Source organism: Nuphar pumila, chromosome 9, assembly GCF_984573655.1.
Source record: "Nuphar pumila chromosome 9, dmNupPumi1.hap1.1, whole genome shotgun sequence".
Lineage (NCBI taxonomy): Eukaryota > Viridiplantae > Streptophyta > Magnoliopsida > Nymphaeales > Nymphaeaceae > Nuphar > Nuphar pumila.
The window spans coordinates 5,725,466-5,741,098 of record NC_143257.1 but is presented as its reverse complement, the minus strand read 5'-3'; the positions used below and the strand labels follow the sequence as shown (position 1 = coordinate 5,741,098).

The 15,633-nt window shown below is 40.0% G+C and overlaps 1 pseudogene; it reads left to right on the top strand.

Moving 5' to 3' along the window:
- Positions 1-11,146: 11,146 nt before the first annotated feature.
- Positions 11,147-12,496, top strand: LOC149828293 (fasciclin-like arabinogalactan protein 4 pseudogene; annotated as a pseudogene).
- The last annotated feature ends 3,137 nt before the right edge of the window (positions 12,497-15,633 follow it).

Here is a 15,633-nt window from a genome sequence, read left to right as displayed (position 1 = left end):
TGCAATTTTGTTGAGGAGTTATGTGAGTGTATTATTTTAGCATCATGACGTACAAAAATAAAAAATCTGCACCTACGAGGGGTAAAAGTAACAAGAAAATTGAGAACATATTGTCCATTCAACAAATTTGGTAAATATGAGGCATTTTAGAAAATACATCATTTTGACCATACGATAAAGTCATTTTCTAAGATAGTTTAAGTCCTAAAAGCATGATAAGACCCCGCTCAGGCTGAGAAGTGACTTGTAACATCACCAAGTTAAAGTGATATCAAGAGTTTGAAACCTGCAGTTATCGGCATTTGTTGCAAACTTGCAAGATTGAAGTTGGGTGTACTTCTTGGTGAGCAAGGGGGACCAGGGGTATATTGCTAATGAACAAGGCATGGGTCAACTGATTGTACTTTTGGCAGAAAAGAAATTGACAAATTTTCTTCATTTATCAAAAAAACTCATCAACTCAATTTGGAAAAACTCATTTTGTGCAAAAAAAACCAGTACAAACTCATTTTGTGCAAAACTCGGCCAACTCATGGGTTGACTATGTTGAGTTTGAGCATGGCTCAGCCAAGTTTGCCTATAATATATTTTGTATATAATTATATATATTAAATATAATATAATATAAATATTATGTATATTATATATAAAAATATGGTTATACATATATTAATAAAATTATACATTAAATATATATTATAAAAAAGTATCTTATAATGCATATTATATATTGGTAACATATTATAAAATTTGCATAGCATATACATATATTTATATATTTTATATAAAATATAAAGTTAACATGACCTGGCGAGTGAAGATTTTTATATCAAAGAAAAAAGTAGAAGCCTTACCCCCACTTTGTTCTTTTATTTGACTTTATTGATTATTCAAGAAATGAAATTTTCCTATTCTCCCCTTCATCACCTCAAAAGAGTGGCTTGTTATTCTAGAGTACACAAAACGGATTCGATGGGATCTGTCATATGTCAATCCAACTGACGGTTAAGATTAGTCTGTATTCTCACTTATAATGTAGACTAATACTAGCCATCCAGATGCAACAGTTGGACGGCTTGGATCAACGTAAGGTTATGATCCATTCTCTAGTGCACATGTACGAAAAAGTATCTTTTAAAGGAGGGTGTCCTGATGCATAGTTGTCCCAAAAAAGTGGGACAAGCTAGACATTTGTACAGTGGGGCTAGGGGTGCAAAGAGATCGGGTTTGGTAGGACCACCAATTCAAATCCAATACTTTATTTGTGGACACAGATCATTAAAGAGCCAAAAGGCAGTCAGATTTGGGTCACAGATTTATATTGGATACATGTCAGGATTGGGATCTAAAGAATCTGTTTGCACATTTTACATGTAAAAACCATGATTTGGGTCTTTTTTATACCAAATCCAAAATCATCATATACATATTTTGGATTTGGATTTGGATTTGGATTCAATCTTACGTCACCGGATCTTATCAGGAATCAAACTTAGATTCAAATAATCAACGCAAAATTTGGATTCAGATTTGGATCGAGTGGGATTGGCTTGTGTTCAATCCATTTGGAGCCCTAAGTAGGGCAGAAAACAATTTCTCAACTTATACAATTTTTTTGTGAAAAATGACAATACTATACAGTTTATTTGACACATTTTCTGAAATGCCCTATAATTTTTTATATTCTCTCCATGTCCAAAATCACAAATAACTAGCTTTCAAATGTCCTTTTTACCTTTTGCATGTGCAGAACTTACGAAGTTCGTGTGAAATATCGCTTCGTCGAGTGCTGCAAACTCTCACTTAAAATGAGGTTCACAAGTTTACATATATTTGATGTGGACTTCCTTAGCCGTGCCTATGTTCGTTGTTCATGTTTCAGAGAAACAATATATCTTTTAGATAAAAAATTTCCCAACCACTCATCAGATCAAGGTGATCTTGGTGGCAGTAAAAAGTTAACATCCCAATTTGTCTTTTTCTTTTTTTCTGTTTTTCTAAATTTTCAACACAGGTGGCCAGAAAATAACATAAAACAGACGAAAAACTCCCATCCACTTTTGTTAATCTCTTATTTTAAGAACACTGTCAAGGATGTATCTCAGCGCTCTTTCATCATTTCTCAATGAATCAGGTGTCGTTGAAAAGATGTTTTTGTCTAATTTCTTTGTTCTTTTTTGTATTTTTCTGAAATCCTTCATTTTTCGATTCAAAACATTCTCTTAAAGATATATTATTTGGTTATTGCAGTTTACAAAGCATGTTTGTATTTCTTTTTTTAAACTGAGAAACGAAACCTTAGAGGGGTTTTCAGTTCTGTCTAAAAACATGAAAGTTATAAGTTTATGTCTCAACTTTTCATCAACTGAAAAAACACAAGCTTTTGACGTCGAATCGGAAAGATAAAGATTTGATAATAAAGATTGTTCTGTAAAAAACAATCATATTTGGGATGAAGTTCGTATATATATATACTAGAAAGTTTGCATGTGGTAAAAAAGTCTTTTTAAATCCAGATATTTATGATTTTGGATATGAAAAGAATATAAAAAATTATATTTTTTAGAAAAATACATCAAATTAGCCAATACAGTACAATCATTTTTCATTTTCTGCATAAGTGGATGCAAAGTATGTTTGGGTGCACCCACTTTTCAAAGTTTGTTTGGGTGCATCCACTTCTACGGAGAAGTGAGAGGACTTATCCTATTTTGTTTTGAACGTATATGAGTATTTCCACCTGTCTCGTTAGTTATGATTTTGAATTGGGTTGTCAATGGATTGGGTTTGTATCGGGTACCCAACTTGACCCAAACTTGAATTACTGGGTTTGGGGACAGAAAATGCTGACCCAAATATGATTTGGGTCGACCTGAACCCTACTCAAATAATATGCAAGTCAGAATTGGGTTATGACTTTGTCAAATATCGGGCTTGATCCAACTTGAACCCAGCATTTATATAAAACTTTTAGAGAAAGTAAGCTCCTGAAATTATATGGATTTTGGTTTGAGATATTTTTTTGACCTGACAAAATCCAAGCCGGAACTTGAATACCGCAACCAATTATCTGAACAGGTTTGGGTACATCTTGATGGGTTGGATACCGGACCCGTTGACAGCACCAGTTTTGATGACTATTTCTTAGTCTTGAAAATGTGTATATGATGGAGTCACTAGAATATGAGAACTAATGTGTGAATCTCACCGTACGGATATGATCTACATTATTGGTTTTATATGAACCAGCACTTGAATCATCCGATTTTGATGCATAAACTAGTTTTTTGAGGCCAAGGTTGTTAAATGCGATGAGGCGAAGCGAGGCGTTGAGCCTGCGCTTCGCCTCTGAGGCGTACGCCTTAGGTACTGAGGCGTACGCCTCTCACAACATGAGACTCTCAAGTATCCGAGGTATATCTAAAATATCGTAAAAATATGTGGCATTTTTGTAGGGATGTTAATGGATTGAATTTAATGCGTATTCGACTGCATCAGAAGTTCAGAACGACCTTTGTTTAATGCTCATAATCAGATTTTTTTTTTATATTTACCTTAGGCGCATCACTCCAACGCCTCAGTACCTTGAGCGTGTGCTTCGTCTCTGAGGCGTACGCTTCAGGTACTGAGGCGTACGCCTCTCACAACACTGTTTGAGGCTTTAAAATCATGGCTAGTAATCTTCATAAATATTCAACCATTCAAAAATCATATTTTTTCATGGAAAATACACAATGCAGTGGTCTTGAATCATCCCATTTTGATGCATGAACCAGTTCTTTTTAAGGCTTTAAAATCATGGCTGGTAATCTTCTTAAATATTCAACCATTCAAAAATCACATTTTTTTCATTGAAAATACATGATCCAGTGGTTGATTCTTAGCACATGGTTCCATCTGCAAAAAAAGTGTTGGAAATGCTAATATTTTTAGTTCTCATATTCTAGTGCAGGGAAAACATATCTTAAAGAGGTCAATTTAAGTTTCCCAAGTGAAACGTTAAAAGGACAGATGACATGTCCAAGATTTAAAGGGTAAACATTTATGTTATTTATACAAAATGGTGCCCCGTTTGATCACTCAGTTGGTCAGGGCCCCCATATGTCAGGTGAGTTTGATTGCCCTGCGATAGATATGAAACAACACTACAGATCTGATCCGATGAGGTTTACCAGTACATTTGAATCCAACTAAAGCTAGGGCTGGTAAACAAATCAAGCAGCTCATGACTTGGCTCGGTTTGACTCATCGCAAACTCGTTCCTAATCAGTGAGCCTATTTATGAGCAGGTCATTTAGCTTAAACGAGCTGAGTTCAAACACAGGGTGTTCAGCGCAGTTTGTATGAACTCTCTCTCTCTCTCTCTAACACACACATAAAGAGTTTGCATGGAAAATATATACATATATAAAATATGAATTATTAGGGGCAATAAATATATATATATATATAAATAATATAAAATATTTTTACATGAGCTAGCGCTTGTTTGGATTGTCTCGTTCAAGGATAAGCAGAGCTCGAGTTCGAGTTCGAGCTTTGCGCAACTAAACATGAGCCCAAGCCGAGTCACAAGCTGAATCCACTGGTAAACAAGCTGAGCCCGAACTTGTCCTGTTTGGTTTGTTGTTCGGCAGCCCTCGATCCTAATGGGTTCCTCCCGGAAAGCAGCCCCCATTTTACATGTTGGACCCCTCTTTCCAAAGAATCAGTTCTTCCGGGGGGGAACTGATTCACTTTCTGCGAAGAAGGTGTCGCGGCAGGTGCTGCTCCAACACCCTCTTCCATGACAACCAAATGCGCCCTAAAGATCTATGGGTGCATTTATGCCATGCCCCAAGCTGTTTGGAATATCCTTTTATGAAAACTTAGTTTCATAAGGCTACTTTTTGCAAGAAATAAACAATCACTCTGTCTTTTTAGGAAGCTTCACACATGTATGAGGACATTCACAAACCAAAAAGTATGACTATATATATATATATATATATATATATATATATATATATATATATATATATATATATATATATATATATATATATATATATATATATAGAGAGAGAGAGAGAGAGAGAGAGAGAGAGAGAGATGCCAGTGGACTCGTGCACGCTAAAAGGTGAAGGACCTTTAGCAATGCTTTTGAAGCATCGCTAAAGCCTTTTAGCAGCACTTTTGCAAATACCAAGCTGGAGGCTCTTTACACTTTTAAAGCATAGCTAAAAGCTTTAGTGGTGCTTTTGAAGTGTCACTAAAGGCTATAGCCACACTTCTGCAAATACCAAGCATAATGCACTTTTCACTTTTAAAGTATCACTAAAGGCTTTAGAGACACTTTTGCAAATACCAGGCATGAATCCTTTTACTTTACATTCGTAAATACAATACAACATTCTCCAACCATAAGTTGCAAAGGTCCCTAAAATTTGTGATCCTCCTTTTGCTAAAACCATATAATTGGCACGGGCGTTGGCAAATATACGAGGACATTCGTGTGCAAAGGTTATTTAGTTAAAAAAAGGTGCATACATTTTAAGGACCTTCGCAACTCATGGTTTGAATGTTCTCAAAATATATGAGCCTCCTTTTAATAAAATCTCATAATAGGCACATACAAAGGGACATTCGCATGTAAGTATTTATATGTACTATTTTATTGTATTTTTATGATGAATATCACATATTTAAGAAGAAATCTATATATTTGATAAAAAAATTGCATATTTAAGAGAAAATCTCATATTTAGGTAGAAATTCACATGTATGCAAGAAGTTCGCTTCAGAAAAGGGTAAAAAGGTCTTTTAAAATTCAAAAATTTACAAATTTGCACTTCACGTGAATTTAAAAAACTGTAGGATATTTTATAAAACACTTCATTTTTGTCGTACAATACCATCATTTTTCGTATAATTATAGTTGATAAAGATAAGGTATCTATTCAAAAGTTTCACAAAAAAAAAATGAGAAATCTTACCCCCCTTTGAAATGTTTGATTTAACATGGTATTTTCCAAATTAGTGGGACATCACTGTTTGATGGAATGTAGCATAATTTTGTCATGATATTTATAGTTAAAATTTTAAAATTGTTTTTTATCTTTTAAATTTGATGGTTCATATTTTTTCAAAATTTGAATCCATTTTTCTATTGATAGGAATATTCAAAAAAAATATTTTGAAAATCTCACTAGAAATTCTCAGCCGAATAATTGCCATCTTGGAGTAGGGGGCATTGTTACCAGTATCGGCCTGAATTGGGTTGAATCGTCCGATACGTAAAATAGCGCCAGAAAATAGGTACGGAACAGGCCTAAATCGACTAATTTTTGTATAAATAAAAAAATTATATATATATATATATATTATGTTAGTTTTTTTACGTGTCATTCTCAGGTTAAAAGTTGGGCGATACATATCGATTTAGTTCCAAATCGGTATCGCCCGAGTCACCTGAAATTGATTCAGAGCCCGAGACGATACTGATGACATTGGTATGACTGCAATTCAAAATGGACTGGATTCAGTTGGGCTTCCAACCGAATCTCACATATACTTCAAATTCAGATCTAACAATGGAATCCGAAAGGACTTCCAATTCGGATTCGGGTCGAAATATTTTTGTGCTAGCAAAACTAGGTGAGAGACGTGATCACCTCATTAATGCTCCCTTAAAAGAAGCGGGTCCTCGTCCAGGATGGAAAGAACAAACATAACACATGTTTTGTCTGTTGTAACAACTGTACTGGTCCAATGTTTGTTTTGACTATACTCGTCCCCTGTGTTCCTTATGTGATAGCATGGACACACTTGAAAAACTCTAAATTCCATAAAAATTTCAAAAAAAAAAAATTTGTGATCAAAGGTGAAGAATCACAGAATCGACAGACAAACCTTGAAATTTATGGCAGAAGCCAGAAAAACACGAAGATCCGGCGTCTAACCAAACATTGGACAAATTTTAAAATACATCCAAAACACCATAGTTCAAAAAACTAACCAAACATGATAAAACTGGAAGCTGGATAAATTTTCCAGATTTTAAAATACATACAAACACCATAGTTTTTTTTTTTAATTAAAAGAATCAGTTTCTAAAAATCTTTATAAATATAAAACCGGAAAATTAAATTCCGGGAATTTTAACCAAACGAGCCCTTCAAATTGTTAAGACATGTTCCGAGTCCAAACCCTCTCTAATGATGTATTTAATCCTCCAAAACCCTAATAGCCTCTACCAAAAGCACTAAACCCCCTATCAATGGAGGAGTGAAGACAATATGGGTACAGGGGGAAAAGGGTCTTCACCTGATTGTTTTTTATGGAAATTCAAGAGAACCTGAGTACATGTTTCTACGATGGTAGACGGATAGCAAACGGGACATTATGGATAGAAAGAAGTGGAAGCAATGATCGTCTTTTGGGAAGGAAGAGGAGGGAGAGAGAGGAACTATGGGGTAGGATGATATATATATATATATATATATATATATATATATATATATATATATATATATATATATATATATATATATATATATATATATATATATATATATATATATTTTGCATTTTTGTTCTCAATCCATGTTCTTTTAGTGTCAGGAGGGTGCAACTAGGGGTGGCAAAACCTGACATGACCGGCCAACCGGCCTCTTAGGCGGGTTCGGGTTGGGCTTAAATTAACCTGTTTAATAAACGGGTCAACCCTCTTAACCTGTTTATTAAACGGGTCAGGTTCGTGTTAGGGGTATGCCAACCCGGCTGACCCATTTAATAAACGGGTTAGGCGGGCGGGTCAACCCACCAACCCATTTACCCGACTCAACCCGTTTATTAAACGGGTTGGTGGGTCGTGTCAGGTTACCCGCTTAATAAACGGGTCGGGTTCGTGTTTGCCACAGTCGACCCGTTTAATAAATGGTTCGGGTTCGGGTTGAGGTATGCTGACCTGCCAACCCGCCGGGTTGACCCGCCAACCAGACCCGATTGCCACCCCTAGGTGCAACATTGTTGCGCCCCAATTATGAACGCCGACAGACAGCGTTTTGCGCATCCACTGCATTCAAAGTTTGTTAGAAAACATGTTTTAAGCAGCTTTTTCGTCCCGCACAACACATCATCAAACAAAAGAGTAACATCCAGCCATCCCTCCGACTGTTCGCATAAGCGTCAGTGAAAGTACAACTACTGGATTTCAAGAGAAATGGATTTTTGACTCCCTCTTTTGTTTGGAAGCATAAACAACTCTTTTGTTTGAAAACCCATAGCATGGTATTTGAGTATCAAAGAATGTAAAGAAAAGTTATATTATATTTAATTGCATCACTGACATTTAATTTTTTTGACAAACAAGTAATATTTAAATTACACATAAATATCAAAAAGTAATATTTAATTTACTCTTTATCCCTATTTATACTATTCTTAACCAGAATTTGCTCAAAAATGACATGCCCCCTTTAAGTGTTCTTTTAAGGGTGTCCATGTAACATTGGCAGAACCCACTTTCCCATTAGCTAGCATAATATCCAGTGTGTAAACTAGCTAACTTAGTTTACAATGTAAAACGACCTATGAAATGTTGGTTGTGTGTTAAACTTTTCCCTAATAATCATACTTGATACATTGTAATATTAGCACAGCCTTTTGAAAAAAGAAAAATTATATAATATTTTTTGTTTTCTTGTTTTTCATTTATTGGAGGAAGAGAAAACTGAGAATGAAAAAAAAAAAAAAAAAGCAAATCGATGATGGTGTTGTTCTTTTTAAGAATACCAACCATATCCTTCGAGACTCACCGGAGAGAATGTAGGCATTTTCCCTGAACTCACCTGAATCCTATTGAATTCAGTAATCGCAAATACAAGATGAGTTCAAATGTGTATTTTGGAAGAGTTGGAGTGGCTGAGAATTTCTCTTTCGTCCCAAATCCTCAAGGACATTCTCCCAAACAGAGCTTAAAGAGCGTTTGCGTCCCTAAAAGAGGATAGTTCTCTTAAATGACTAAACTACCCACGTTAAGGAAAGAGAAAGACATGGAAGATCACTTTCATTGCGCCTAACGCTCTTTCATGATATGTCACATGGACACACTGAAAAGGAAAGAAAACACGTCATTTCATGTGCAATTTCTCATTAGCTACAGTATAAAGCGATGCTACACGGGTGCAAATTGAAGTACCTATAACATAGCTTTCATGAGGTCCGTCGCTAAAAAAAGAGGACCTAAGGTCATTTTGGTGATTGCCAATACCTTTGAGAAGCAGAAAGACTGTGAGTGTACTTTGTGTTATTATGCAAATTCTTTAATTATGAAAGTGCCCTGTCAGTCGCTCCGAGGAAAGATTAGGTGGAATGTAGTTGTATATTTGCGAATTTCCAATGTCGTGTGCTTTTTTTTTTTTTATGAAGAACCTTGGCTAAGCGAGGAAAACCTCTGGTGGGGCCCCATGACCATCAGCTTACGTGGCCTACCTCCTAAAGCTACGGACACACTCATGTGCCAATTGGGTTTGATCGGGTGCCCTAATCTCAACGCCTTTACATCTAGGGATGACAGTGGACCCGGGGAAGCGGAGCCCCGCCCCACCTCACCTTGCCCCGTTTGGGCCGGGAATGAAGGGCATGAAACGAGGATGAGGGTTAAAATCCATCCCTGTGCAGGGATGGACTTACGCTTTCTCCCATTCCACCCCGTCCCTGTCTCGATCCCCGCCTCGCTCCATCCCCAATCCTTTTAAGGGATGAAATAGACCGAGGGGAAACAATGTCCCGCCCCGCCTTGCCCTCGTTTGGACTGGGGATGCAGGACATGAAATGAGAATGAAGGCGGGGGTGGAGGTTAAAATCCATCCTCACGCGAGGATGAAGGCAAGGATGGAAGTTCGGATTTTGAGACGGGACAGGAGTGGAGACCTTGTCCCCCGCCCCCACCCTGATAGGGATGGTAGTAGACCAAGGGAAAGCGGGGCCCTACCCGTCTTGCCCCGTTTGAACAAGGAATGAAGGGTATGAAACGAGGATGGAGGCGGGGATGAAGGTTAAAATTCATCCCCGTTTGGGGATGGAGGCGGGGATGGACTTACACTTTTCCGTGCCTCCCCCCGTCCCCGCCAAACCCCGCCCCATCCCCAATCCTTCCAAATGGTTCAGTTGTATAATTGGTAAAATATGTAAGCTATGTATTTTGAAGCAAAAGATTCAATAATTATGTTTTTTAATAAAATAAACAAGCTATAGAAACTTTTTGTACGTTGCCCGTTGCACCTTTTTTATCGTTTACTTTTTAAGCACTTTTCTTCTTGAGTTGGTAACCATCGTTCCGGAGAAACGGAAGGACATCTTAGTCAATAAAAAGAATCTTGAGGACAAACTCTAAGAGTCAGCCTGAGACAGACACGAGGGAACACTGCAGAGTGACGCGTGTCAGTGGTGGTCACTACGCTCCGATGTTGGCCGTTCTTTTTGACTGACAGAAGAAAAAAAAGAAAAAGACTAATTTCTTTTTTTGAAAAAGGTCTAAAATGCCCTTATTCATAATTTTCTTCTCAATAAAACCCCACAATGACATTGAAATCTTCAATTAACCAAATATTAAAATGCTAAACCCCATCCACTATTTGTCCACTCAATTTACATTTTTACCCCTCACAGATCATTATTATTATTTTTTAAAATTAATAACACCACCAACCAGGTGTTATCCATGCATCAACTTCACGCTTTCCAAATTACCAAAAAACCCTCCCAGTCTCCCCGACACAAAATGTTACGGATCCAGCTTTTTGAGTACAATCGTAGGGGCAAATCTGTCATCTGGATCAGTAGTAAAACTAGATACTAGATCGACCGACTGACAAGAATGAAAGATCACGAGCACGGAATACACCAGAACATTTACCAAAATGACTTACGTAAGCCTCTCTTCCGCACGAGTGCCAACGATCCACCGTTCATCTGATCCAATCTAAAAGAAAACCTCGCCATTGATGGAAAACACAAGGATAAATACGTCTTTTTGTTTAGTTTCTTCTCCCCGCCGACTGAAACAGCGAATAAATAAACAAATATGATAAAAATTAAAAACTCGCCCTTCCTCCTCAGTCTGTTCGCCACTCGGAAACCACTGGGCTGTCTCGCCGGAAAAATGCCGCCATCGCCGGAAAATGGATTCCGGCAACGATTCTCCGCCGCGCTCCTTCCGCTTCTCCTCCTCCTCTCGTTTTCGCCGGCTCTCGGCTTCAACGTGACCACATTTCTCTCGTCCTTCCCGGAGCTGTCCTCCTTCAACCGCCTCCTCTCCGCCACGGGGGTAGCCGGAGAAACGGCGCAGCGATCGTCCCTCACGATACTCGCCGTCCCCAACCGCCTCCTCGACCCCGCGCTCAAGGCCTCCCGTCTCGGGAACACCCCCGCCTCCCAAATCTCCGACGTCCTCCGCTACCACGTCCTCCTCCAGTACCTCGACTGGCCGGCGCTCCGCCAGATCCCGTCCGCCGGGAAGCTCGTCACCACGCTCTTCCAGACAACCGGCCGCGCGGAGGCGGACCACGGCGCCGTGAACCTCACCTGCGACCCGATCACCGGAAACGTCACAGTCCGGTCGCCGGGGCCCTTCGCCCCGTCCAACGCCACCGTCGTCTCGCTCGTCCGCGCCCTGCCGTACGTCGCCTCCGTCTTCGCCGTCGACGGCCTGCTGCTCCCGTCGGGGTTCGACCTCTCGGCGTCGCAGAGCGGCCCGCCGGTTCCGATCAACATCACCAGGGTCTTGATCGACGCCAAGGACTTCAACGTCGTCGGATCGATGCTGGCGGCGTCCGGCGTGACGGCGGAGTTCGAGGCCGACGAGCGGGGCGCCGGGATCACGGCCTTCCTCCCGACGGACGACGCGTTCTCCTCGCTGGCCGGCCGCCGGATCCAGAGCCTTCCGGCCGACATGAAGGCCGTCGTCCTCAGGTACCACGCTCTCCACTCCTACTACCCCTTGGGCTCGTTGCAGTCGATCGTGAACCCCATGCAGCCGACGCTGGCGACGGAGGAGCGGGGCGCCGGGAGCTTCACGCTCAACATCACGAGGGCCAACGGCTCCGTCGCAATCGACACCGGGACCGTCGTCGCGACGATCACGCAGACGGTGTTCGACCAGAACCCGGTGGCGATCTTCGGCGTCTCGGCGGTGCTCCTCCCCAGGGAGATCTTCGGCCCCGGGAAGGTCGACCAGAGCGCAACGGAAGGCGCGCCGCCGTCTCCGGAGCTGACGGCTGAGTCGCCGGTTGCCGGCGTTACTCCGTTCGCGCCTCCGCCTGGGAGCGACAGCGACGGCGGCGGTGGCGGCGGCGGATCGAGTGGTGGCGGAGGAGGAATGAGTCTTCGTCTCGCCATGATTTTGGGGGTTTTAGGGTTGTGGTGGATCGCCATGTGAAAAGCGTTCTGTTTTTTCCTCTTTTTTTTCTTTGTTTCTTTTTCCATTTTAGGTCACTTTTTTATTAAAATTTTATTAAACACGCTGCGAAAAAGCAGTGAATTTTTTTGGGGAGTAGCGGTTTTCCTGATATTTTGTATTCCAAATAGTGACGAGAAAAATATAAAAAGAAAAAGAAAAAGAAAGAACGTCACTCTGTTTCTCTTTTGGAAGATTTTTGTGTGGAATTGAAGTATCATTTTTTGTATACATGAGAAGTTTTCTGAAAACTTTATAACATTCTCTATTTTTTATTATTATTTATAACCCTATGCTACCCATTGGTTTGCACATAGGAGCGACGCCCATGGGAATCGAACCTTGACTGCCTCAACCCCTTGGGCTTTATAACTTTGCTCTGCAGAGGAGTTTGTTTTTTTTATGAGTTATTATCGGATGTTGGGCGTGCACATTTCTATGTTAAAAAGATTATAAACTTTAAATTATGTTTCTTGATTACATTTAAGTATATGACGAGTATTTTTGGTAAAGAAAAATACTTTTTGTATAAATGGTAGTATGTTTTATATGTATTAAAATTTTATTTAAACTTTTATATGTCACTTCCTATATGTATTAAAATTTTGTATACATATATATGTATATTTTATATGTATTATATATATATATATGTATTATTACATAAATTTGATATATTATAAAGTTTTTTAAAAAGTACTTAAAAGCAATTTTTTTATAAAACGAGCGTTCTCGTGATGGGCTTGTAATGAGCTCGGGCTCGGTTCGGCTAGTGAAATCTCAAGAGCAGAGCCCGAGCATGGGTGCACCTTTAACGAGCTCAGCCCGAACAGACCAAGCTCGACTCTTTTACCTTTGGGTTAAGTGAGTGCAACCAAACCGTCTAGTCCTCAAAATATCTTTTTCATGTTAAAAGAATTGTATTTGCTTTGTTGAGATTTATTTTGTATTTTTTTAAATTTACATTTTAATGAAATTGTTTTTTTTTAGTATGTTTTGTTAAAATCAAATCAGACCGATTATGTGACCTTGAATGCTTTTAGGGCACGACAACACAACCATGAACAGGTAAAGTGTGCCCTTAGGCGTTCGAATGGCCGTCCGCGCATGTCTGCTGGATATCCAGCCTGCATCTGTGCACCCACGCAAACACAGGACGTGCGGATGCGCGCTGGGTGCATCCTGTGGACATGATTTCTCTGTCCGCTGCTGTTTCGTGCCCCTCCGCAGAACATCCGAGAATGGGACACAACCGGTACATTAAAAAGAAACAGAGCACGTGGACAGGGTGGGACAGCACGTCCATGACTCGCTATCATGTCCATGCACGTCCCCAAGTCAAACGCCCCTTAGAGTGCGTTTGGCTATTAATGAAGCATGATCAAGGTTGTGAACTTCAAGTATATGACACTTGCCATTCGCACTTGTTCTCAAGAACTCGGTTACTTCTCATGTCTTGCCAAACACTCCTCAAGGTTTATCCGACTTTGATCGGAAAACCTTCTCCTCGGACAAGAAAATGGACCAAACGAGATTTTACATCGCTTGTGGTCCAGTGGATGTGGACCCGGATCCAACTGGCATGCTTTTAGTTTTCACTCTCATCAATAAAGAAGCAGGGGGCAGACACATTAAAAGGCATTCATATTCAGTGATCGGTCTTGATAGGGACACATGGGTTGGATTCGGTTTGGTTTTTGGGCATATTATTGAATCCGACATAATCGGGTTGGAGCTGGATTCTGATTAAATAAACTACTACTGAATCCATATCTTAATCCGACAAGCCAGATTGAGATTCTGATGTAAACTCGAAAGCCGGATCGTAATTTGAATTTGATAGTGGATATGATTAGGGATGGCAGTAGAACGGACCCACCTCGCCCTGTTTGGACTGGGGATGGAGGTTAAAATCAAAACCGGTGCAGGGATGGAGGCGGGAATGAACTTATACTTTTTTCCGCTCCGCCCCAATTCCGATCCTCGCTTTGCCCTGCCCCGCCCCCATTCCGATCCTCGCTTTGCCCCGCCCCGCCCCCATTCCGATCCTTGCTTTGCCCCGCCCCGCCCTATCCCTAATCCTTCTTTTAGGGATGGCAATGGATATTAGGGAAAATGGGGGGGGGGGGGGGGGGGCGTTGCCTTGCCCTGTTTCGATCAGGGATGGAGGGCAGGATTTCGAGTTGGGGCAGGGGTAGAGACCTTGTCCTTTGACCCACCCCGGTCCACTGCCATCCCTATGATATCCTCACTTTTGATTGATTGACTACAAGAAATTAACAACAGTTGGAATGCAATTCCATGTGAAGGTCCGATGAATTTGATGATGCTATCACACTCTGAGAAATACTGACCATATTTGGCCAAAACTATATAATGCCATCTATTTCAAACGCTTAATATATCAAGATATTTTGAAAATGCTATGATATTATTTCTTAAATGAAGATATCATGGTTTTATTGCAATATTTCAGAAAATCTCAAAAAAGTTTTTTTTTTTATGTTTTTAAAACTTTAATTTTTTGAAACTTGCCTATTCTTTGATATTTTCCCAATAAAAAATTGGAAACTAAAAATTTTAAAATCTCTAAAATTCATGGCCAAATAATTGCCGTGCTATGTAAGGCCTGTAAAGAGGTTGGGTTTAAAGTGGATATGGATCTCAGTCACAAATCTCTCTCAAGGGTGAACCAAATAGAAGATGGATCTGCCTCTTGCAACATGCACTACCCTCTAAACTCTCGTACCACATTAGAATTTGGTACAATGCCACCACTTTTATTTGTTATACATCTGGATCTAGATAGAACACAAGCTATAACTCTGGCTGGATCCAACTCATTGGCAGTCCTATTAAGCTAGTACATATATGTGGGGCACTATGTTCATTTGGAACCATCCACGAGCCAAACTTCATTAATCTGATCTCCAATTGATCATAAGCAGATTCACTAATAACTAGATGTCTTGTGTTCAATTCGGACTAAAGTACATATATGTTGGACTCCAATTGTCCAAACCAATAACTAAATGGATACGGATCCTTTAGCGGAAACAGGAAAGCAAGTGTTAACAAGTATGAAGCATGAAGCAGGAAGCAGGATTCACTTTGGCAGCATGTGAGTAGGGGTGTCAACGGGTCAGGTTTGGTTCGGACCCAGGTAGAACCCGACTTGAACCAGATTTTCGGGC